The sequence below is a fragment of the Triturus cristatus genome, chromosome 3_1 (genome assembly GCF_964204655.1).
Source record: "Triturus cristatus chromosome 3_1, aTriCri1.1, whole genome shotgun sequence".
Lineage (NCBI taxonomy): Eukaryota > Metazoa > Chordata > Amphibia > Caudata > Salamandridae > Triturus > Triturus cristatus.
Window position 1 is genome coordinate 724,149,090 of NC_140583.1, and position 26,892 is coordinate 724,175,981.

The window sequence follows — 26,892 nt, forward strand, 5'->3', positions numbered from 1 at the left end:
AATCTGTCTAAGTAGCAACCTACGGGGCAGGCATCTGGGGATTTTCTATTTCCTTAGATCTCCAGACCCTTGAGGATATTTTCTGGAAAAAACAAGTCGGCCTTCCTGTATGCAGCTCTAACTTCATCTGCCGATTCTTTAAACAGTGGGCGACTGAGAGATTTAAATCCAACTGTCAAAAAATGTTTGTAAAATCCTATTTAGAGGGTCCGATTGACCAGGAAGGCACAGCCTCATATTTACTTACTGTGAAAAACTCACGCCATAGATTTATTTATTAAGGTTCCATCTGAACTTCATCCCCTGCATGTTGGCCCATCCATCTGGAATATCTATTCCATACACGATTTCCCTCCCTGTCCATGTGATGGCGTTTCCACACAATCAAATTTACACATCTTATTTTGTTTTCAAATTGTATGTGGAATTCCAAAGAGATTCATTCTGCTACTTATGCGCAAACATAATTTCATACAATTCTGCCCAGGAATGTTTTTTTACAATCACTGCCTGATCCCTTAGTTTGCTATTCCGTGGCGTCTTGTTTACTCCTTTCCTGGAAGACTAGGCGGTTACACAATACTTATGTATGAATTGTATGTTTTATTCTGTTTATAACTGATGCTTTTACCTGTCTTTTTAAATATTTTTCACAATGATGAATGTTATAACTGTTTTTCTCACCACTTTGGACTATGATGGATGTACTTTTATGATCTTAATATATAAGAATCGAATAAAGTGATTTGACTGACTGACTGACAAAAATACTCAATACTCTCATACAAGACTTACTCATACTTTTAATACCCTACCCAAGACTTACTCATACTTATTCACACACTTATTCACACTTCACACACTTTCTCACATTGCAGCACAATACATATTGTGTCTTGCTCTCTGTGTCCCACACACACACACACACACACACACACACACACACACACACACACCACTTTTTCCAAGCAGTTTTTGCTGCCATTATCACATGGTCATTGGCCCCCCAATCCCACCACCGGTCAGTACATCACGGAAAGTGGCAGAATTACAAAGATTACACATTTCCAAGCCCAGCCTCTTATCTGCAGTGCCCTGCTTAAAACATACATTTTAAGACACTGAGGGCCATATTATCAAGGAACGGCGATAACATTATCGGCTCTTTAGCGGCAGGAAACTGCCGCTAATGGGGCGATAATGGGCTAGATAATATGCCCTTGTGAATTCCCATAGAAGCACAGGTTCTGAAACTGCCGCTAAAGCGGCGATAATGTTATCGCCATTCCTTGATAATATGGCCCAGGATTTTTAATCCTCTTCATGACACTGAGAGGAAACTATAACGGTGGATAGATGGACGCATGCAACTCTGAAACGTACCAAGCACATACATAATTAAACATTCTGCATTAGAAAAATACTGCAAAGCACAGGACAATGAAATATCCCGCTTTTTTGAACTGAGTAAAAGAAGCGCATGTTCTCACTTTTGGGGTTTCTGAAAAAAGATATTTGCGGAAACACAGAGCTCTCATGCTAGTGGATTAAATATTCAAGTTCTGTTTACCCCCCTTTCAGGCTGAGTGACCACTATCTTGGCAGTTAAGTCAAGACAGAGTCATATCATCCCGCACACTCGCCTCCCTCCCCACACACATGCATGCACCAGGACCAAATATTAACAGCCAAGAGGTGACACAGAAAGGTCAATTCCAATGAGAGAGAGAGAGAGAGAGTGAGAGAGAGAGCGCACAAGAGAAAGGGAGGGAGGGAGGAAGGGAGCGAGAGAGAAAGAGAGAGAGAGGGAGAGAGACGGAGGGAGGGAGCAGAGTGCCAAGTTGTGAGAGAAAGAAATAGAGAGAGACGACCCTTAATGAGGCACACTGAAGAAGAAGATAAAAAGAAGTCAAGGAGGCAGAACAGGTTAGAATGGCTAGCATCGGAGGAATAAAAGATATAACAAGCATTGGCAAAGACAACCGGTTTCACCGATGCAAGGTTTATTGGCTTTAGCAATCATTTTTATTTGGCCATATTGTACAAGACCTCTGAAAGTAAAAAAACACTTAAAGTATGGTATAGTGCAGCCTGTCATTGTGTAGTGTAGTGTGGTATGGTATGGCCTGTCATTGTATGGTATGATATGGTATGGTATGGCATAGTATATCATGTACAACAGCGTGGCTACTGTGCAGCATTACTGAAAGTAAAAAAAAAAAAGCACTTTTATAGTGTAATATGATGTGCCATGGCCTGTCATTGTATAGTATGGTATGGACTGTCATGGTATGACATGGTATGGTACGGTCTTTCATTGCATCCACCACTGGCCACATCATATCACTTTTTTGTCTTGCACGAGGGGGGTGTTCAAGCAACAACAGCAGTAGATGAGGACAAGGGGGGGCAGGCAGCAATGACGGGGGGCGAGCAAAAACATCAGGAGTAGGGGTGGTCAAACAACAATGATAGGGGAAGTATGGGGCAAGCAACAACAACAGGGAGGGAGAGGGGCATGCAACAACGAAGGGAGGCGGGCATTTGCAAGCAACAATGCAGGAGGGTGCAAGCAACAATGTTTAAGAAACAATGACGTGGCAATCAATAATGGGATAAGCGACAACAGGAAAAGCAACAATGACGGGAAACAGCTATACAGAGCAGGACAATGGGTGGAAGAGACAACCTGCAAACCCATGCACTCTTATGGAGTGCTGCATTTAAGTTTAAAAAAAGCACCTGAAAGAAAGTGCAAGCAGCAGAAGGAGACACTTGGGTCGTGCTCCAGGGAAGGTAGGCACACACAAAGAGAAAGTGAAGTGAGCACGTGCTGACCAAACAAGAGCCAATTGAAAAGAGTGACAATAAAGCCAACCAATGATAAGCAATGGGCAGGTTCTAAGACCCCTCTAAGCTAACAAAATATCTTGCAAACTACAGTGCATGCACTGTCTCTGCTGAGACCTAAATATGAGGTACACGTCACATGTGAACCACAGCAACAGAGAAAGGTAAGTTAATTCAGTTTCTGATTAGGTTACTAGGCCACACTGCCACTGCATCTAAGGTGTCCAATGCCTAGCACTGCAGAGTTCCCACAGATACCTGTCTTGCCAGAACGATCAAAGTGCTGCTGCTTTCTCTTTCAGGCAGAAATTATTTTCGTCAGTCAACCAGGAATTTATTAAACATGGCTGCCCACCCCCACACACCCGGTGATGGAGCAGGGATAGCATGACCTCACAGTGAGGAAGTAGTAGAGTAATTCATTCGCAGTGAGCCAGTCACAGCACATGAACCCCAGTGGTATTGAGTCTGCTATCGTGCTGATAGCAGTGCCCCTGCCCCTCCTTGACTGCAGGGGTTTTTGTTACTCCTCTGCTCCACCTGTCACAAACTTACCACTAATCTTGTCCTGATCGGAATTGGACTTGGGGGTAGAATAATTTGAAGCCTTGCTCCCGGTCTTTTCGAGTGGGTGGCGCAGTCCAAGGACTAAAGGGAGATATGGTTGGTTGGGTAGCTGGAGGAGGCTGGACATATTGATTATGTAACTGGATCAAAGGTCTCCTTTAGCAGTAAGCGGGCATGTCGGTTACTTTAGGAGACTGGGGTCAGTTTCAATTGGCTTCCATTGGTCCGGGCCTAGGACATAGGAGGGATAGAGTGGAGCAGGAAGGTTAGTGACAGGTGGAACAATGGCTTGTGGGACTAACAGGAGTGTGACAGATGTTTTGTCGGCATTAAGGGAGGCAGGTATGGAAGATCTCTTGAGGCTGGAGGTTTTAGAGCAGGCATAGTTACCATGTCGGTTGCGCCTTTTGTAGCAAGTGATGGAGAGTTTGGCAGTGGAAGTACTGGCCTGCTCACCACCAAAGAGTAAAATTAAGAATCCCGAAGGGTAGCAGGAAAGGCCCCTTCCAAAGAGGGCGTTGGAGCAGGCTGGTCTGGTGGCTTAGTGGACTAATGCATCCACTTCAGGGACCTGTGTTCGACCTCATGATCACAGGTTCAAATCCCTGTGGGTCCACTCAGCCTTTCATCCATCTGAGGTCGATAAAATAAGTACCATTGAGTTGGGTAACAATAAACATCTGTTATCCAGGGCCTTGAGACCCTTGGGTGATAAGTGCGCTTCACAAAAACATGTGTTATGTTAAGTGGTGGGGAGGGCAGGCAGTGTGTAGGTGTGTGAGAAAAACGGGTAGCAGTACACCCCTCGAGGGCTAACGGGTCCTGTAGAGGTGCACTGAGAGGTGCAAAAAACAGAGAAGGTTATTGGGCTGGTGGCAGATGAAGAAGGCTTACAGTTGCCACATAAGTTCCTGAGGAGGCACAGCACGTCAGATGGTGTGGGGAGAATGCAGTTGCCCACCTATGTGGGATAGGAGGCATTTATAGTGTTTTCTGTTGGGTACCAAGAGGCAGAAAATAGGAATGCGGAGTTGGGCCTGGCACAAAGGGAGGGAGACCTGCTGAGGGCAGCACTCATGTGTCCTCGGATGGACAAGATAAGTGAGGAAGGCGTTCCTGCTTGGACTCCAGAAGAACGCTCAGAGTGCTTAGCATATGGAAGCACAAACGCAGAGGACTGTGAGGCTGGGACCACCCCAAGCAACAGACTGACAGATAAGAATAACACAGCTGACATGGAGGGGGCAGGGGCACAGAGCAAGAAGGGGAGATGAGTGTTGAGCTACATGGTAGAAAGGATGACTGGCGAGAAGGTGAAGATGAAAGGGTGTAGTTTGGGGGATGCAGTGGAGGAGGAGGAGGTCATGGAGGAGGCTATAGGAGGGATGGGAAGATAAGGTAAATTGGGATAGTTAGCAAGGGAGGATGGAGATAAAAGAGCAACACCCCAATGGCAACAAAAGGGCCTAATAGTCAGACAGGTTATGCAGGCAGGGTAGATATAGGCCGCAAAGTGGAGAAGAGGCGATGGCAGCAGCTGGGGGAGTCCAGTGTGGCCACAGTTCGGAAGGGATCGTATGGTCTGGTGTGCAGGGACATCTTAAGGATTTTAGGGGCCCTGGGCCAAGCATATTTTGGGGGACCTAGTTTGGAACAGCTTTGAATTTATGATCCAGTTTCATCCCTCTTTGGCCAGGTCACTAACACCAAACAGGCAGATTGGCCCAAATTCTAAATCTTATTTTCATCTAACATTCAGGGATAGTGATGTGCATTTTCAATATTGTAGGATAGGAACAGCATGCTAATGTTATGACAAATAATCTCTGCAACCTACTGCCATTTCTCATATGTGTGGTACCACTTTGCTTTAAAAAGAACTTTTTTATGGATGTTGCATGGTGTTGAGAAACATAAACACAACATTTCTGTGCAAAATGTCTGTAACAGACTCCCACACATTACCTGTATTAACAATTTAAAATTAAACAATCATTCAAGGACATCAGGGTAGGATTGTGTAAAAAAAAAGAGGCAGATCTATCAGGAGGCTCCCTGAAAGGCTGGGGCCCTGGGCCAGAGCCCACTTTGGCTATGCCTTAAAACTTCTCTGGTGTGGCCGACCTGAGGTTGTTGAGGGGCTCATTCATAGCAGTGCAGGGAAGGCCTGTGGTGGCCTTCCTGATGAAGATGACAGCAGTATAACCCTTTCATAATTCTTTTCCTTTTGATGAGTTTGGTGATGGGGTGGTCGGGAATGGTGAGGTACCAGGGAGGAGCAGACAGGCTATGCAAAGGGGAATGCTGAATGATTGGGAAGAGATGGTATCGGATTATAATGAAGAGGTGGAGGATCTGGAACAAGGGGAGGTAGTTGACATACATTCATGGGGAAAAGTGAAAAGGAGGAAGAATATAGAATGGCGGGCAGAAGATGTGGGGAGACAGAAGAGGCTTCAAGGTTTTAATGTGGCACTAGAGATTGGTATGTGTTAGGAGATGGCATGTGCAATGGTGGTGGAGAAACTGCAGGCACAATCTAAGGAGGAATGGAAGACCATGGCTGGATAGATTGCTTAGGTGCTGGCCCCAACCTTGTGGTCAGATAAGAAGCAAAATGTCAGAGAGGTGCCTTTGAGAATGCAGTCTGCTGGTGGTAGGGAAGAATTTTTTTAAAAAGTGGTCATATGGAAGTATACATATGTTTCAGATATAGGTACGGAAACTGGGGTGATGATAAATTGATGAGTGATGATGCACTTGACATACTGCACTTGATGTAAACCCTGCCACTTTAAACCAAGCCATTGCAGAGGTTGGGTCCGATTCTTCTGTATCTGTTGTTGCTGCCAATGATGGTGTTGGCTGTGAGACAACAGCACTGTCCTCTCTGGAGGTTGAAGGCTACATGCCAGAACTTATGCCTAGGGCCCTGACTTTCAGTCATTCTTCTTCCAGGTCTGTTACTTGATCAACAATCCAAGTCATGTAAAGTGAAACACCACCTTCAGAAAAAGGAATGGAAGATGCCAGTAATGTTTTGTACATTGGATCAAGCATTGTGGCACATATATAGTCTTTGGAAGAGACAGCCTCTCTTTACAGCCTTGGATTAATAGCCACGTGAAGGATTAAGCTCTGAACTAACTCATATGCTTCTTCGTTCACACCGGCGAAACTTTGCAGCACATTTTACAACTGATCCTGTAGCAGGTGCAACAATGGGGTTACTTGGCTCGTAGTACTGTCCTCCTTGCTGACTTCCCATGTGAAAACCTCAAAAGTAAAAAACATTTGTGTCAGGCATTTGACTAGCCCCCATTTGTCCATCTCCATTATCATGCTTTTCCCAGTTGCATCCCCTTCTCTTTGAAGGACATAGTAGGTGATCGGTCTGTACTGCTCAAACATATGTTGCAACATGTAGTAGATGGAGTATCAACTTGTTGGCACCTCCTGTATGTGGGTTTTAACCAATACTCTATTAGCATGTTCTATGATCCTCAACTTCTGCCGGGCTTTAAAAGAATGATTGAAATGAGTGTCGAGTTTTCGGCAGGTGGTCACTATATTGCTGACTGTCTTATATTTTCCACCATCTGCCATGGCCTTGACTGTATTACTGTCATTGTCCATGGCAACAAATCCAATTCTGAGACCTCTGGGTCGAAGCCATTCAAACATCTTGCTATTAAACTCTTCCAAGATATTTGTAGCTCTCTGGGATTTCTCCATGGTAAACATCGCTACTGTTGCATGCTGCTGAACATCCTTAAAACTTACTTCGGCGCTGAGACCTGCACATAGTTGTTGCCTAACGCCCACAAAAGAGGTCCAGTGTGCAGTGATACACATGTAATAAGTTTCTTACCAACTGGTCTACATGTCGTTGTCAGGTGGAAAATGTGAACAGCATTCTGCTGTATAACTTGGCTAACCAATTGCAGCCCATCATGATGGAAGACTGGAACAGCAACGCTGGCAAAATATGTCCTACTCGGAACCTTCCATTTCAGGCAGATGGCCGCCAGAAATTCAAAAAATTCCACTCCTTCCACAAAAGAAAAAGGGAGGCAGTCCAACGCTAACATTTTAGCCACCTTGCAAATGTATTGTTGGGTGGTTGCACTCCTCCCTAAATATGCCCATAACAGTAGCCAGGATTTTCTTTTTGTGGTGTCACTGACACAGGCGACCTCTGGAGAGAACCAGGTGATGGTTGACGCAATGTTCGTTTTGCGGGAATCATTGTATTAGCAGGGTCTGCATCTGAGTCGTATGCCATTTGGAGGTTACTGATGTGGGTGATGCTGGTACACTACAGGTGATTGGTCTGTTTTGTGTAATAGTGTCATCCTTTTCTTCTTCACCATGACTACCTTCTTCTTCGATCACTGTGATCTGAGCTGCTTCCCCTCTCTTATCACTATCATAAGCAGATATCTTTTTAAGCTGTTCCTCCCATCGGACTCCATGATATTTTTTCAGATGGGACACTTAGCCTCCGGTACTGTAGCGTGATCGTGGCTTACCTCTATGAACAGTTGTGTGGCAAATGGAGCATATTGCAATGTTATCTTCCTGCTTGCTAATCGTAAAGAAGTCTCAAACTGGAGAGGAGAACTCTTTTTAGCATGCCACTACCTGAAGAGTACGGGGTAGGTGGCTGTGTCACTTGCCTCTCTGTAGGGCGTACTTCAACTGTGGTAGTGGTGGATGCAGGTCTTGTGGGGGTCTTACAAATATGAAACCCAGCAGGGATGATGGTGGAACCACATCCTTTAGAGCAGGTTGAGTAGGAGGGGTCCTCTGTGCTACCCTCCACACTGACAATCACTAGCTTGTCATCATCAGGGCCGGACTGGCCGGAGCGGGCACCGGGCAATCCCCTAGTGCACCACACGGGTGGGGGGCGGTTTTGGGCCCCTGGGGGCCGTTTATGTTACAGGGCCATTTTTGCAGTATAGCTGCAAAATCGGCCCTGTAAGAAAATTGGCTGAAAACCGGCCCTGGCAAAGAGCTCGGTGGCACCCCCAAACCCCTGCGGAGGAAAGGGGTGGGGGGGCATCTGAGCACTTTGCCAGGGCCGGTTTTGGTTCCCAGTCCGGCCCTGGTCATCATCACTGTCATTTTTCATAATTTTAAATCTTTCAGGAAATTTCCTTTCCGCTTGCCTCTTGGGACGGGTCTCAGATTCTTCCAGGGTCTAATCCATATCTAGATCATCTGATGGAGGGGCTTAGAGAAGATGGTTAAGGTATAGTGGTCTGCATGTGTTCTTTGTTGTCCAAGACTTTGCCCTTGGTGGCCATGTAGCCGGTGGCCATTTTTTGAAGTAATCAGTGCTCTTTTGCCATAGGCATGCATGTGTTGTACTTCTTTGTTGCCCATGCCGTCACCCTTGGTGGCCATGTGGCTAGCGGACATTTTGTGTAGTCAATGGGCTACCAAAACCCCTTGGCCTCCTAAGCCCCCATGTTCGACCCTCATCTAAGTCATTCCTAGGGAACGTGCTGCAGCGGCATTCTCATCACTTCCCTGTTTTCTCATGTAATATAATCAGTGAACCTTGATGAAATAGTATTAATATAGTGCTTACTGCCATTAACATACTCAAGTGGCCTTCTTTAAAAAGCAAGGAAAAGCCGAAGAAGACACATCTCAAACAGAGTCGCTAGGCAGCTATGTCATCTCCTTTCTTACTATTCCATCTCCTTGCTGAATATGGAAGTGTACTTTGTGAAACTAGAGGCTGCCCTGTTTTCCTCAGTGCACCAAGTGGCTGTTGGTGGAAAGCCTAAGTGTGATGGCTACTGTTTTAGATTAAAGACAGTCGTTCACAGGATCTATACATTCTTTAACGGTATCAGTGGCGGCTCCACCATGGGGGCGTCGCCCCACTGCTTTCTCGCAGTGCTAGAAGGCAGAAACATAAAATGGTAAAACTACCATTTTATGTGGCTGCTTATCGCACTGCGAGAAAGCAGAAGTGCCTGGTTGGGGGCGGGCAGGTGGGCGGTCCTTCTGGAGACCGGGGGGGGGGGGAGGGGTGGAGTGGCTTTGCCCACTGTTGTGGGTAATGACTGTTTGGTCGGCCCCAGGGCTGAACAAAGCAGTCATGCGCACTCCCTCTTTTTCTCTATGTAGTCTGCTGCATACAGCCTACATAGAGAAAACGGCCCGTCTGGGTCGCTCTCCGCTGCGCCTTACCAATCCCAACGCTGCCATTGCAGCGTTGTGATTGGCAAAGGGGGGAGGGAGGCTGCCGAGGCAAAACGCGGCTAGGAGCAGCGTCAGGCAGGAGCTGAGGCGGCGGTGCTACTGATCCGGAGGTCAAGGAAGGTAAGTTTGTAATTTTTATTACTGTTCCCCCCTACCTTGCTTGCTGGCGCGACTGGTGTTTCTCCCTTTTGTTCCCCACATGTCGGAGGCTTTTACATACGCTTGTGTGGGCCGTGTAAAGTTAATGAAAGTGTGAGCTTAGGTGTCCGCTCTCGCAGAAGTAACGGCAGGGGACGGGTCAGGTGAATGCTCCGTCTGCCTTTTGCACACCCAGACACCCAAACTAATCTTGTCCCAGCAACCATCCCCTCGTTAGTTTTGGTTTTCCCTGTACAACAAACAGCTCTCCATGAATTCATCCCACGTGTTGGCATGACTGGAACTGACACCATCATTGTAGGTTTAGATTAATCATCAGAGAAATGCGCAGCAGAAAGGTTGGAAACGGGCCATGCCCTTTGGCATGGGCGAACTAGGCCCAGGGCGCCAGTTTTCAGAAGCGCGCACGGAGCTCTATGCATGAAAGTGCTACAGACTGCAGCGTCCCTCTTACTTGACTCCAATGTGGGTCAGCCTTATCCGCTTTTATCCATTTTTCCTTGCCCCATGCGCCGTTTTACACCTGATCAACACCTTCTTTTCCTTTCCATTTAATTTTCACTCCCTGCCGACACACAACAACGCTGCCATTCGCACCACCAATAACTCGGCGTAAGGTAATCTAGCTATGCTGTGAGTTAATCACATTATTTGATGGAAGTGCCGAGAGGTTTGTGTTATGAGGCAAGTTACTGTTTTGATGTGGGAATGTCCTGTAAACACAAAATGGGCCCCGGCTATCTTATTTTATTTACCAGCTGCAGAGAGGGCGCCAAATTTCTTTCAAACCAGGGCGTATTTACCTGAGCAAAGGCCGGCTCTGGTTGGAAATGTATTTAAATAAATAGGTTTGAATTGGGCCCCACGAATGATGAATACATGCTCACTGACCAGGGAATTCAGCTGGGCTGCCTGGGTGCATGGAGGGGCATATCAGAGCTGGGAATGTTATATAAATGAACACGACCGGTGTTGTGGGTGAAATGCGTCATGGCATTTATTGTGCGAATAATTAATTTTTGAAAAGAAGCTGGTGTCTCCGCCTAGGCCCGTAAGGATTTTTTGTGAGAGACAGGAAGAGAGTGCGAGAGTGTGTGTATGTATAGTTTGTTCATATGGAAGTTAGGGAATCCCTATTCCCTGGGACATTTTAATTTTAACCTGGAACGCCTGAAGTAAACTGTAGATGATTCTGGACCCAATTCACAAAGATTTTGCTTTAACTTACACCTGTCTTTCTACTGGCTTACTCTAAATTTCCAGGAACAAGGCAAGAGTATCCATGGCATTACAAGAGTAAGCCAGTAGTAGTACAAAAGTATTACAAAAGTATGTCAGACTTGCTCATAGCAAACGCTTTACAAATTAGACCCCAAGTGTTGTTAAGCAATTAGTGTTCGTGTCCGTTTCCATCAATTCGTTCTTTTGTGGAGTTATTGGTGGCTAGATGTGGCCTCTCCCTTACTAAATGATGTTGTATCCCGCAAAAATGATTGACACTGGCTGGCCCGCCCGCTTAACTTGGAAATCCAGATATGCGCACTTCCTGTGACTGCTGCCCAAAGGCCAAATCATTTCTCATAGCCAAGCTGTGTTTCTCTTTAACTCGCTCCTTTATTTCGCACCCAGTGCGTTTCTCTCCAGTGCTGGCATCAGAGCTCCCCTGATGATGCTAAACAATGAAAGACCTGGTGTTTGAGACTGTTAACAGTCTCGGTCTCAATTCCGCCTAATGGGTAACACCCAATATTTGGTTTGCTGGTTACAGAGAGGGCACAGGGGCCTAGTAGAGCTTAGCTGGCGCGTTTACTTCAAGGCGCTAGTAAAAGCAATATCAGAAAGACATGCTAGCCTCACATGAGCGTTTGTGGCTAGAATATTAAAAGTAAAGAATTAATCTCTAAATTCCGCAGCTGAAAGCACTTTGTAAGTGCTGTTCATCACGATCACGGATGTTTCGGTGATTGATTGACTATACGTTTGGCATGCTGTCCACTAAGTGTTTACCACTTGAAATTGTAAAACGCTTATCTGTCCCGAACATGAAACACAATATGTATGCAAATAACCATCACCGTAATTTGACAGCACAAAATAAAACTCATAAGTAATCAGATCACATGATTCACATCTGGAGGCAGTTGGACCATCCGTGTTTAGGTGCGAGCAGACAATTGCTGCGCACTAAAAAGGCAAATTGCAAAGGCTTTGTTAACCAGATTTGCATAATTAATCAACAACCAATACTCCAGGATGCATTATTGTCAGTTAATATTACTTGTAAATTAAATTCAGTGTGCTCTTAAGAAGTTACTGAGTTATACCTTATTTCCCATTTGTGCGTGATGTGCATTCACTATTGTTCTGAAAACACAATGAATGTGTTTTATTATTAATTGAACGTGCAGACCTCGTTATTGTTTGCTAGGCTAAGTGGTGTTGTCCTGAATTTAGAAGTTAAAATATGCACACGTTGCTCACATATAAATATGTTTTGAAGCAGTATGAGCCAGAAGCATTAAATGGAGCTGTTAAAAAGTATGGCGTGTAAAATGGAACCAGCACTCTCATAGTGTTTGACTTACTGGGAAAAAAAATCTTTAACATTTTTAGGAGATAATAGGAATGCAAAGCATTTTGCTTAGCATCCTGTGCTCCTCAAAGTCGAAAATGAACACTTTTCTCATGTAGATTCCCAATCCTGATTTTACGGAATGGGGATTTCTGAAATGTTTCTCGTGATAATTGCAGCTCACAGTGAAGCTCTGCAGCACCAGAACAAAACCGTGACTTCAAGAAATGGTTCTCACCCTCCCTTTCCTCCTTTCGTTTATTTGTTCCCCTGTGAATTCTCACCCTCTCCTTCCTCCTTTCGTTTATTTGCTCACTTGTGAATTAAAGGATCCAAAAACAGGGAAAAAAACTTTTGTTGTCTTTTTTGACATTTTTGTTTTCACAGTGCGGTACTCAGTGAGGTACTCAAATACATTGTATCTCGAAGTCTGTTATGAAGCTCTGTGGTTATACTGAATAAGCAGCTACCTATGTTATATGACATCCCTTTATTAATGTAATAACTGCAATTTCACAATTGCTTTATTAACCTTGCTGCCATCTCAAATTTGCTTGAAAATGCACCATTTGTCCACTCTTTTTTCAAAATTTTCTCGGGGGCTAAAAACCCCCGAACTCACCTTAGGTTGTTCAGGCCAGCTCGCAATGCTCGCAATGCTCGCAACGGTGCAGTATGACAATCATTTTACGTCACACCACTTTCAAATTCCACCAGCCACCACTGCTTTTTCAGCTGGAGAGTCGTCGGAAGGGCACATTGTCAGCACAGTTTGTGGTTAAAACGCTCGGCTGCTGATCCAAGCACCAGAGACTTGTAAAGCAGTTCTTGGGAGTGAAGCATCTCATTCTACAAAGGGAGCCTCCGGCATTACATCGTATACTGGCGTTTTAAGTTTGTTGTTATTTTAATTTATTGTTTTACTATTTCTTATTCTAGCATTGCCTTCAAAGTCAGCTCTTTTTGTGTGAAGCAGCATGTTCTATGCAGAGAAGTCTCGGGTATTGCATCGAATACTGGTGTCACAAGTTGTGTTGGTATTTTAGTTAGTTGTTTTAGTGTCTTTTACATTAGCATTGACTTTAAGTACAGATATATGGGTTAGGTGGGTGGTAAGTTATAATGCAGAATGTTACTCCTCCACCATTTTTCTTATGTTCCCCAGCTGAGCCAGCTATCAAATGGGCTAAATCAAAGACGGTATTTCTACATTTCGCTAGGGTATGTGAAACCTCGTTGAGTGCAGAGAGAAAAAATGCCTTACTTTAACATTGTCTTGGTCCTGAGGGAGAAGAGGTTTTCGAACATCTGCCTAAAATTGGGGATAATGAAACAGAAGGGTTAAATGAATTTGAGGTATGCATTAGGACATTAGACGATCATTATTCACCCAAAATTAGCACAATACTATAATTGTATCATTTAGGAGGATACAGCGACCACAGGAATCAGTTGAGAATTACATTATTGATCATAAACTGGGTGCTTCATGTTCTATTGATGAATACATCCAAAATTAATTCATGCTGGGCTGCAACATCGAAAGGGTTCAGGGATGAATTATGGCAGAAGTATGACCCTAAGTGTGATGAGGTACCATCAATTGGGAAAAAATCAAGCATTCATTAGCTTGTGTCGATATCATAAAATATGATACTGTGAAACTGATAAGAGATCAGAGTCTTCAGAAATAATACAGAGTGTAACTAAAGAAAAAAAGAGATAGGTAGCATCTCAAATTGGGCGTGAAAATGAACCCACTTTCTCTGCTGCAAAGAAGTATAACAAGGACGCAAATGTGGATAATCAAAAGAAATGAATGAAGGGAATTTGCTTGCATTGTGGTGCCCAGAGACATTTTGCAAATGCCAAAGCCTGTCCTGCCTGGAATGTCAAGTGCAGGGTTTGTGGAAAACTGGGACATTTTTAGAAAAGTTGTAGAGCTCAAGATAAGTTGAAGAGAGTGAAAGAGGTGCATTTGGTAGATGATTGTTAGCATGGTGAATTGTTTTATGGAGAGACTGTTTTGCAGGTAGGGCATTAAAACAAGAATAGTCCCATTGATTGGGTCAATATTAATGGTTCTGCTGTTGAGATGCTGTTCGACTCAGGTGCCAAAATCTCTAATTCGTAGGAAGTTTTGTTTAGAAAAGCAGGTGAACAAAGTAAAAGTGTTTAAGCCCGTTATTCGACCGCTAGCTTATGGGAGACAACTCATTCAAGTATATGGGTATTTTACAGCAGAAATTAAATATAAGGGCAGGTTTGCAGCAGGAAAAATGTATATTCTCACTGCAGGAGACAGCATCATCAGTTGGTTTCACCAGAGGGATTTAAATGTGATGCTAAATCCCAATAATGATCAACCAATTGTACTGAAAGAAGTCGGGTTGCAAGCCATCGAGTCTACACAAAGTGCCGATAAAAGTGTGGAAACCGTTTTTGAAAAAGGTAAGTGTGATGGGGATTTGACCAACTCATTCTGTTCTGAGTTTTCTGATATCTTTACAGATAAACTGGGCTGTTTACAAATTATTCACATAGGATTGTGTTGAAGGAGAACATCACTCCCAGTGTGAGTAAGGTGAGAGCTGTTCCATTAACCCTTAGACAAATGATGATTGATCAAATCGACAATCTCAAGAAAGAAGAAATCAAATCATAGAGTATGTGGAAACTACAGAGTGGGTAGCTTCTGTGCTCTTAGCACATAAGGCATAATATGATGAATCATTATGTGCAAACTTGAGAGGGTTCAACAAGGCTGTGGTCATTGACAGGCATCTTCTTCCCAACATAACAGAGATGTTGACACAACTTGAAGGTGCAGTAATTCTTTCCACCCTAGATATACGATCTGCCTATCACCAGAATAAACTAGCTAAATACTTTATGAATCTGACATCATTCATTACGCCTTTTGGCCTAAATAGGTTTACAAAAATACCCTTTGGCTTAATTTCAGCGGCTGCTTTGTTTAAAAGGGCACTGGAGGATGTTCTGAGAGGCATTGCAAGGGTTAAAGTATATCAGGATGATGTGTTATTCTATGGATGAGCGCAGGAAGAACAAGATCAGGGTTTGAGAGCAGTATTGGAAAGATTTAGAGAGAGGGGTCTTACGTTAAAGAAAGAAAGTGCAAGATTGGATGTACAGAGATTACCTATCTGGTTATATGTTGTCTGGAAAAGGAGTGAGACCCAACGAACACTTGGTAAAGACTATTATTAATTTACCAATTCCTGAAAACAAAGAGAAGCTAGTTGCATTTTTAGGGCTGACTGAGTATTGTAATAAGTTTATTCCCAGGTCTGCCAGTCGTACAAATAACTTGAGAATGTTGTTAAAAAAAGGGGTACAATATGTATGGACAACAGAAGGCACCTGAGAATTTTAAGACATAAAAAAACACGCAGTCGGAGTAATTGCATAATTTTAACACTTCAGAAAGGTCTGGTCTGGTAACGGATGCTAGTTCGAAATGATTGGGTGCAGTGTTGAAGCAAGGGTAAGATAACAATGAAAGAACTATCATGTTTATCTCAAGGCGGTTAGTAGGACCAGAATATAGGTACTGTGTAATAGAGCCTACTGGGCTGTACGGAAACTAAAAATAATAAAATGTTGTGGGTTACATATGCTGTCGTAAATACGGATCACAGCCCGCTGAAGGACGTTTTTTGGAAAAAAGGGGATACATGCAATATCTAGTGGAATTTGTAGTTGGGTCATAGCGCTGCAAGAGTTCAATTTGAAAGTCGATTAAATCCCAAGAGCTGAAAGGAGAGTGGTGGATTGCCTTTTGTGCTTGGTCACAGATTCTCATGATGAAAAAAATAGAAGGGGAGGCATGTATCTGAGGTCACAGAGGGAACCGTAAGTGAAGAGAAATGGAAGATGTTTGTTAATGTTGATGAGTGTCTACATGAGATTATATATTTGATTTAGAGTGAGTGGAGTATAAAATAAGGGGTGAGTGAGAAAGGTTTCGAGTGTTGGAATGTTAGAGATGAATTATCAGTAAAGCTAGGTCTTTTATGGAGATGTACAAGGCTTGTTCCTCCCATGTGTATTAGAGACAGTCTAATTCAATTGGCACATCAAGATAGTTTAAGCTTATGTAAAACCAAAGAGAGAATTAGGCTACATTTTTGATGGTCTGGTCTTGATATTTAGGTGGAGAAAAAGGATTCGAGAATGTAAAGACTCTATGTCAAGTGACAAAATATGTAAAACAGGCACACAATAAAGATGTGGATGTTGAAGTTTAGAATGATGACTAGGAAAAGAAGCAAAAAGAGAGAGAGAGTGGAAAGAAGGGAGTCACTTTTTTATTTCTTATCTATTCTCTATGAATTTCATATAGCACATAGCTACTTGAAGGTGGGAAACAGCCTTTAAATTGAGGTTTCTACCACGTTGCACATTTACCATGCGTTTTTTACTACGTATGTTTTTAGAACGCATATAATTTTACAATATATGCCTTTTCCATGCATTTCAGGTAAGTTCAGGGTGTAGGGGGTCTCCCCCCAAAAATACATTATATATATATATATATATATATTTATCGCAAAGACTCGAGCTCCCGCAACCTCCAGGCGGCGATGAAGGAGACACAGACCCCGCTGCATCAGGTTAGATGTTTTTATTTAACCTTGTTTCCCACGAACGATGACGCGTTTTGGTCTGTAACAAGGCCCTTGATCACATGGGGAACTCCATCGCCATACTGGTTTTTAAATGTTTGCTAAGTGCACACCCACCTCCCAGGTTCCGTGTCACATGTCCAACAAAAGTGAAGACAGACTACAACTTCAACTTAGTATTGGCACTACATCGTATTGTATATTGCTACTCACTAGTGAATCCACAAAACATTTCAAAATATATGAATGCATCAGTAAATACTTACATACATGATTATTTGTATAAATACGTACAAAAAGACTTGATTTGTTGAAAAACTGTATTTTGTATGTTGAATTAAAAAACATCAATGTTGAACTCAGCCCAAATTATTAACACAAATCCCTCATCCAAGGTATTATATTTGTGTAGGGACTGCAGCACCATTTGATATATCTCACAGGATAAATCCTGAATGTATAGATTTTGACACTAGGGGTATTCAAAATAATAAACAACAAGTGTTCCCACTTCTATACTGTTGTTCTCGAAGTCAATTCCATCAAATTGTAACGCGACACAGAGATAAAGTGCATAAATGCTTAGCGGCAAAAAACATGACGTGCAAAGTAATGTCGAAAGTGCAAATATATAAAGTGCATGAGATTGTAAAAAAGTGCTCAGTATAATTGATGCAAATTTCATATATATTAATAACAGTAAAACTTGTTAATAGTAAATACCAATAAAATCATATAAATATATTGCTAAAAATCATCATACTAAAATCTATCACAAGTAAATATTAGATGCAGCAGATAAGATGAATAGAAATGGTCATTACTTCATGATCCATGTAAATCTATGTATTTCTACCACCTACTTACAAATCTTCAAGTATCAGGAACGTAACGGATGAAAGAGAGTCTTTTACAAACAAACTCAATCAACTCAAATGACTGTTTATGCCTATTACTGTTAGCATTTTTAGAGAAAGTTGAGCATATCCTCAGTGTTATTTAACCCATTGGGCCATTTACTATCGAATTCCAAAATGATTTTGGTTTCTAATTGTCTCAATTGGCGCTCTCTGTTCCCCCCGCAGTGATTTAGGGATGGCATTAATCACATAATAAGTGAGACAGTTTACATTATTTTCATGTGTGTTCTTAAAATGCCTCGCTACAGGGTACGCAGGATCACTGTGAAGGATAGCACGTAGATGTTGTAATATTCTGACATGCACCTGTAGCTGAGTACTACCAATGTAGTTAAGGCCACAGGTGCATGTCAGAACATAAACTGCATATTCAGTTCTGCAGTTATAGCTGCCAGAAATGGCAATAGGTGTGTCACTAAATATAGTAGAGTAGTGGGTCTTATTGCATCCAAATTTGCAAGCCCTACATGATGAGCATTTCCTGAAACCAAGAGCTGGCTGTAACCAGTTGGTGGGTTTTCTTGTCTCAGGGCAACTTTTATCAAGAATGGAATCCATCGATTTAGCTCTTCTGTACGTAACCAAAGGAGTTTCAGCCAATCGATTGCGAAACACAGTGTCGGTCAGGACAATAGGCCAATTCTTTTTAATGAAGGTTCTGATTTTTCTTTCCTTATTAATGTAGGTAGTGATTAATCTAGGAGTGTTATTTGTATTATCCAGAGGTACTAAATCATTGCCAAGAAGATGTAAAGCATTATTGTCATTTTTAAATAAAGTATCTCTTGGCCTAATGCTGGCCTTATCCAAGGCCGCTTTTAGAATTTCATCACTGTATCCTCTAATTTTTAGCCTGTTTATCATTTCATGTAGACATTCTGTAAAATCGGATCCACACTACAGATGCGTTTTAATCTTAGGATTTCTCCATAAGGTATACTCACAATGAGGTGCTTGGGGTGAACACTACTGGCATGGAGCGTTACATTACCAGAGGCTGGCTTTCTGAATAAAGTAGTTCCAATTTTACCATCCCTAATGTACACTCTAACATCAAGGAACTTGATGGTGGTTTTATCAATGTGAGATGTGAAAATTAGATTCATAGAATTGTTGTTAATAGTTTCCATAAACTGTTGGGCTTCAACTTCACTGCCCTTCCACAGAATAAAGACATCATCAATGTATCTAAGATAACATAGAACATGTTGGTCAAACATTGCATGATGCGACTTTCTAAGAACCTGTTCCTCCCACCAGCCAACGTGAAGACACGAGTAGCTGGGAGAGAAACAGGCTCCCATCGCTACACCTCTCACTTGCTTAAAAACATCTATATCAAAAAGAAAAAAGTTGTTCAAACACCACGAAATGAGCTCCAAAATAACCTTATTGTGCTCATAGATTTCACAAGGTCTCCCATCCAGGAAATGTTTGACCGCTCTCAACCCCATGCTATGATCAATACTAGTATAGAGCGATTCTATGTCAAGTGTAATTAAAAACAAGTCATCTGTCCATACTAGGTCCTTGGTTTTCATTAAAAAATCTTCTGTGCCCTTGACATAGCTAGGCAACTCCTTGACCAAATCCTGTAAAAATAAATTGATGTATTGTCCTACTTGTTCACCTGCACTGTTGATGGCCGAAATAATAGGCCTGCCTAGAATAGGCGTTATGTTTCTATGTACTTTTGGAATCAAGTACAGTACAGGTAAAACCGGAAATTCTTTGTACATGAATTTGTATTCATCTGTAGAGATAAGACCTTCTCATCTCCATTGGGCTAGTTGTTTATGTAAAGTATCTTTTGCTGCGTTATATTCTTTCAATGTAACCTTCTTGTAACATTCATTTTAATTCAGCTGTCTATTTGCCTCCTGAATATAGTCTATTTTAGGCCAAATAACCAAGTTGCCGCCTTTATCCAACTTTTTTATTATGATGTCGTGATTCTCACCCAACTTTTTCATGAGCTTATCATATTCACGTTTCTTATAGTGCATATTTTTTGCCTTTTTATTGTGAACTTGATGGTACAATTTTTTAAGATCCTCAAAAACAATATCATGAAAAGTATCGATCACATCTTTAGGCATGAGTGGCACAAAACAAGATTTAGGTTTAAAAGGGCTGCTCCCAGCCCCTTTCTGCAACAGGTTTATTTTCCTCAGTCTCTCTTGTGTGGCTACGTCTATTTCAGGAAGTGAAGACTGAATTTCCGTTTGATCATTCAAGTCGTGCATAGTTAACAAAGTTGGAATGTCAGAGACCGATAATGTTTGGCCTACACCTTCATTCTCTTCAGGTGCAGTGCTTGTCATATGTTTGCCAGATTTTAATGCAAAAAACTTTTTGAGTTTCAGTTTTCTAATAAAGCAATAAACATCAATTCTAGTGCGCGCATAGTTGAAACTTTCTCCTGGGGAAAAATTTAAACCAAGCACCAACAGTTGCTCCTCAGCTTTGGTTAAAGTAACGGGTGAAAGATTAATATATATATATTACCTACTGGCTGTCGCCAATAGGTAGTTATAGTTAGGATCTCGTTTCTATCCAAAAAGTGTTTTTCTTTTGCCAATATCTTTGGCGCCGGTTGATGAATCTTCACGAAATTTTCAAACCTAATGGGGCGCTCCAGTCAGTTCCTGTCTTGAAAGTTTCTGAGTGATTTGTCAAGTGGAGGCCGAGAAAAAAGGGGGGTCCCAAAATGCGTTTTCCCCATGTTAATTTCTATAGGAACTTTAGACAAACCTACAGCCCGAACTGCTGAACGGAATTACACCAAATTTGACAAAAAGGTAGGTCTTGGTTCAGAAAGAAAAAGACTCACAATTGATGGACAGAATGCAGAACAAATCAAAACATTAACCCCCAGTCAAAAGATCTGAGTTAAATCCATCATTCTTTTGCTCACCATGCCACCCCAGTTTAGACCTGGTCATTTGCAAATCAGTCTTGACCCTGTGCCTCATGGGAACAGTCCAGCCCAAACTGCCAAGCCAGGTCCTCCCTGGACCGGAAACAAGCATCCTAGGACCGGTTTCGGGGTTTCACCCCTCATCAGCCGGGATAGCTTGTATGCAGTGGTATAGTGAGCCCGGGACCCACGTCTGGGCATACCCAGCGCACTTAGGGCGAGAAAGCAAAAGACACACAGGTATGGACGGTGTATTCATGTCTTTGATCTTGGCTAACCCAAGGAAAGGCGTTTGTTGGACAGTGTCATTCAAAAACATTATCTGCTGTGGGATGATGCAGGCTCTTAACAAAGCTTCTAGCCCCTGTACTTGCCAATCTTTTGTACCCCAGACAGATTTTGTGTCAATTGTGTCTTTCCAAAAGTCGAAACCCTGTCTAGACAGTTGGGCAATAAAGGCTGCAGAATAAATCTGTTTCGTATTGGATAACATATTTTTCGTTCCTGTTTTGTTCACATTTTTAAAGTAAAACGTTTCTGGATTTGGTGTATTGTACCCTGAAAAATATGGAAACTTCATTGCAAACGTTTTTGAGCTACCCCTTGGTGGTGTAGGACAATGTTCCCATTGGTTATACATAAATACATTTCTAGGTGTTGCAGATTTATGCAAGAAATGATGACCATAGTGGTTGTAACAAAAAACTTTTCATAATCTGTTGAACCCTCTAAGTATTCATGATTAGAGAATGCAGCAGACCTTTCTAGATCAGACACCATGTTATTAACAGTCTCAAAGTCCCAATCATCAGAATAGGTACTGGAGGTAATAAAGTCACTTAATAAAATCTTAAATAAGTGTGCAACCTTCAAAAGTTCTGACGGACCAAATATATCATAATCCGTTTTGTCCCAAACTATACCATCTTTTATAGGAACGGCTGTGATTTTCACTGATGACAAGTCTCTTGCTTCACGGTGGGATGATTTGTGTGGTTTCAAAAGTAAGTTCACATTTTTACTTCCTGTGTCCAAATGAATATATCTTCCATTTATCAGCATGCTCAGAGTCATTACTAAAGCTAACCAAAGCAGAAAGAAAAATATTCCAGAAATAATCCATAGTTCAATCCATGGTGAAACTAGAGAAGTCTTTTTTACATGTTGAAAGAAGTCTTGTGCTTGTTCTTTGAAAGTTCTTTTGGCTGGTGTCATTTCAGGTTCGCTGGGATCCTCAGAAAACGTATCGAAGTTAATGAAATAGCCAGAAGCAGTTCTGTCAATGGTTGGTGAGACCGCAAACAAGGAGACAGCACTTTTGCCCGTGTCCCTGGGCATTCAACGCACCACGCACTTTACTCCCGTCCCCCGGAGGGGCCTTGAATCATCAGCTGCGGTCACGCAAGGCGGAAGACCGCAAACAAGGAGACAGCACTTTTGACCATGTCCCTGGGCATTCAACGCACCACGCACTTTACTCCCTGCCCCCGGAGGGGCTTTAAATCATCAGCGGTGTGCCTGGGCTCGGCCCGGGCGAAGACCAGGCCAAGACGGGCCCATCTTAGCCCGTCATAGACAGACAGAGGCCGGGCTGGGCCACAACTCTGTCATCTGCCACATCTGAGGTACTGTGATCTAAAAGCAAAGGTTTTCCAACTCTGACTTTATCGAAGACAGGCCAATGACTTTTGAGCTTGTATGATTCCCCCACCCCCGAGAAAGGACAACCGAGTGAAAGTATAGTGATTCGTATTGATTAATCTGATTTATTTATTTCTGTTTCTTGATTTTTGGGTACGGAATAGTTTTATTAGTATTGTAATTCATTACTCGTAAAATTCCTTTTTACTTTGCACAAACATGGGGAAGAGAAAATTGGCGAGCACCCAGAACAAAAAATTAATCAAATCAGGGGTGCACCCGCGCCAGTCCCTATTAAATTATTTAACGGGCGCCGTGGGAGCCATAGAGCGGCAGATTATAACTGTTGAAGAGGTGCTGAATCTAGGAAAGGAGGGAGGCGTATTGGGGGAGTTAGTTCCATGTTATGTTATGTTATGTTAGATGAGTTTCTATAGCACATGACTCACCCAGGGACATCTCGGCACTTTGCTAAAGTCATCCCAAAACTGGAAGGAACAGGGCATTTTTTGTTCAAAAAAGGACGGCTTTTAGCTGTTTCCTAAAAGTGCTATACACTGTAATTCTGCGAAGAGAGTCTGGAAGCTCATTCCAGTATCTGGGTGCCAAGTATGAAAAGGATTTGCCTCCAGAACGGCATAGCCTGATACGTGGCACTTGTAGAAGAGCCCGCGCACCGGACCGCAGATTTTTGATAGGAGCATACTTAACAAGTCTCTTTTGGAGATATCTGGGGCCTCTACCGTTGAGTGCTGAATACGCGAGACAGCAGATCTTAAAAAACAATCTTTTCCTCACTGATAACCAGTGGAGTTCTCGCAACAAGGGAACCAATGCGGAGCCTGCTGGGAGGTTCATTACCATCTTAGCTACCGTATTTTGGATGACCTGGAGTTTACTCAACAAGGTCTCTCCTACCCCAGCCAGTAGGGCATTACAAAGTCCAGGCGACTGATGACCATTGCCTGAACCAAGGTTTTACGATGGATTGTGGGCAGAAGGGGAAAAATTTTACGCAACAGACGCAGGCTGTAATAGCAAGAGCTCGTTGTCGCAGCTATATGGTCCCTCATAGACAGAGACTGATCTAGTTTTAGCCCCAGATTTTTAACACATAAAGTCGGAGTAGGGGCAACTTCCAATTGGGCCAGCCACCAGTCATCCGATCAGCTGACAGTTGCTTTACCTATCAGCATTAGCTCGGTTTTGCCGGGGTTTAACTGGAGGCATTTCCGAGACATCCAATTTGAGATTTCAAGCATTCCTCCGGCAAATCGAGCTTTCTCTGCTACTGGGTCCAAGCCAACCGGGAAGATGAGCTGAGTATCATCAGCATGAGATGATTTCAAAGCCCGATTTTTCTGCTATCCCGGCTACTGGGGACATATAGATATTAAATAGGGTCGGACTTAGGCACGAGGCCTGGGGTACGCCTTTATCTAGTGGGATTGAATCTGACAAGTGTGGCCCAAGCATGATTGTCTGAGATCTTCCAGTCACAAAGTTACGTAGCCAATTTAAGGCTCTACCCTGGATACCACAGGATTCCAATCTCTCCGCTAGCACTTCGTGGGAGATGGTATCGAAGGCAGCGGAGAGGTCTAGCAGAATCAATATTGCCGAGCCCCCTACATCCATTTGTAGCCTAAGCGAATCCGTGACTGCCAAAATTGCAGTTTCGGTGCTGTAGCCCGGTCGGAACCCAGATTGTGATGGGTCCAATATTTAGTTTAGTTCTAAATATTGGCTTAGTTTTTTATTTACCATGCCTTCCAATACTTTCCCCAATAAAGGTAAAAGAGAGATCGGGCGGTAATTACCAAGTTCTTGCGGGTCTGCTATAGGTTTCTTCAGGATTGGACGCACATATGCCTCCTTCCATGTTCTTGGAATATTCCCAGATTGAATAGATAGGTTATATAGTTGGAGAATAACTGGCGCGCAACTGGCTGCTACCAGAGCCATCGTTTTGGGAGGGCAGAGATCAGTTGGTGAGCCAGATTTAGCTGAGGCGAGTGCTTTGGAGACTTCCTCAAGAGTAATTGGAGCGAACCACTCCAAAGTACTGCCTGTCCTTTTTTCCAGCTCCCTACAACCAAGAACATCAGGGGGTGGCACGTTTTTAGATGAAAAATTTGCATAGTTTCTGGCAATCTTGTCTTGAAAATAACTGGCTAACTGGTTACAAAAATCCTGTGTTACCACAGGGGATTGACTGCTGGCCTGAGGAGATACAAGTTCTTTAACTATACTAAGAGCGCCTTAGGGGTATTCGCCTCACCTTCAATTTGATTGAAGATAAATTGGCGTCTTGCCCGTTTTAGGTTGAGATGATAAGAGGTCAAGGAAAGTTTATACAGTCTTCTATCTTGAATTTCTTTGCTAACACGCCAGACTCTTTCTAGTCTTTTACATTTAGACTTTTCCATCCTGAGCTCAGTGGTGTACCAGGGGGCTGAAGGGCGGTTTGACCGCAGAGTTATGTTCTTTTTGGGAATGACTGCATTCAAGGCAGTAGAGAACGCCTTGTTGAAATCCTCTAATGTTAGCTCAGTTCCCATCTCTATTTTTCCTTTCTCTAGGTGAAAGGCCTCCTCAAAGCGTTCAACTGTGAGATTACCCCAAGGTCTAAGCATTATTTGTTTCTTTGCCAGTATGCTTAGGGCAGCACAACTCAACAGCAAAACTAATCATCGCATGGTCTGTCCATGTAACCGGCTCTGGAGGGCTACAGGCTAGGTTGTTTATGTTAGCAAAAATAAGATCTAACATGTGACCAGCATTGTGAGTCGGACCAGTCACTCTGTGGGTCAGGTCAAGCAAATCAAGGGCAGACATGAGGTGGTTCACCTTAGGACTCGTAAGGTCTTCCCCATGGAAGTTAAAATCTCCCAATAGGAGGAACTTGTTTGCAGCGAGCACATGCAGAGCTATTAGTTCGATCAATTTGTCTGCAAAACCAGTCTTTGAGCCCGGTGGACGATATAATAGGGCTCCATTCCAACTATCCGTGGGGGAGGTGACAATTTTAAAAATTCCTATTTCCATGTTGTCATTTCTAAGTGTAGATATCCAATTTATTTTGAGGTGCTTTTTATATGCTATAGCAATCCCTTTCCCTCTCTGTCCAGATGCAACAGGGTTTACATCTCTGGAATGGCTATTACTATCAGTGGATAATTAGTGGGGTTTAACCATGTTTCCGTGAGAAAACATATATCTGGGGAGTGCGATGCAATCATATCCCAGATTTCGAAGGGGTGCTTCGCGAGTGATCTCACGTTGCATAGTATACACTTTAGCCCACTAGTCTTTTGCTCCATAGAGTTGTTTCTAATCCCAGGGTCCCTTATTAACTGGGGCCCTTGAAATTGGCAGTGCCTACAGGCCACAGGGCCCTCTAAACAGCCCGGGAATTTCTGCTGGCAACAGAGATAATTGTGGAACTTGGCTGACTCCCATCCCCTGAGTTTCCGTAGATCATCACCTGAATAGGAGATACGAAAGGGAGGGGGACATTTTACCTCAATTTGGGCAGGGTGGGTGGCCTCTCGGCGCGGCAGGGCGCGGAGGGAGGCAGACGTGCTTGCCTTAGGCGCGAGCGCACTGACGTGCTCATTTATGCCGGAGTATTCCCCTCAACTAGCCCGCCACCCTTCTTTTACCAGCAAGATGGCCGCTCCTTCCCCCGGCTGCCTCCGATGTGCACCGGCACCTTCACTGCACCGCGCCTCACTTGGCTGGATACGGTGAGTCAGGGGGAGGATAAGGAAACAGCCTAATCAAGTATGGCACGATAATTAAAACCAAGTTAAATTCCTAAAAGGAATTGCAGCAGTGCGAAAGATAACGGTAGTGCAACACATTAAAAAACACTTCTCCCGGCTTCCGCCTCAGGAGAAACTAAGCTGACGCGTGCGCACTTAACACGCTCCTTTATGCAGGAGTATTCCCCTCAACTAGCCCGCCACCCTTCTTTTACCAGCAAGATGGCCGCTCCTTCCCCCGGCTGCCACCGATGTCCACCGGCACCTTCACCGCACCGTGCCTCACTTGGCTGGATACGGTGAGCCAGGGGGAGGATAATAAACAGCCTAATCAAGTATGCCATGATAATTAAAACCAAGTTAAATTCCTAAAAGGAAGTGCAGCAGTGCGAAAGATAACAGTAGTGCAACACATTAAAAAACACTTCTCCCGGCTTCCGCCTCAGGAGAAACTAAGCATTAACCCAATAGATACACAGAGAAGCAACCCGGGCACAAACTGCTGTGTGGTAAAGATTTCTGATCACATATCTGGTAGCGAACATGAATACGACATACAACTGGGAACTAGGCGCCCTAGAAACCCTGATATTCACTCCCCTATGTCTGAGTTACCAGGCTCAAA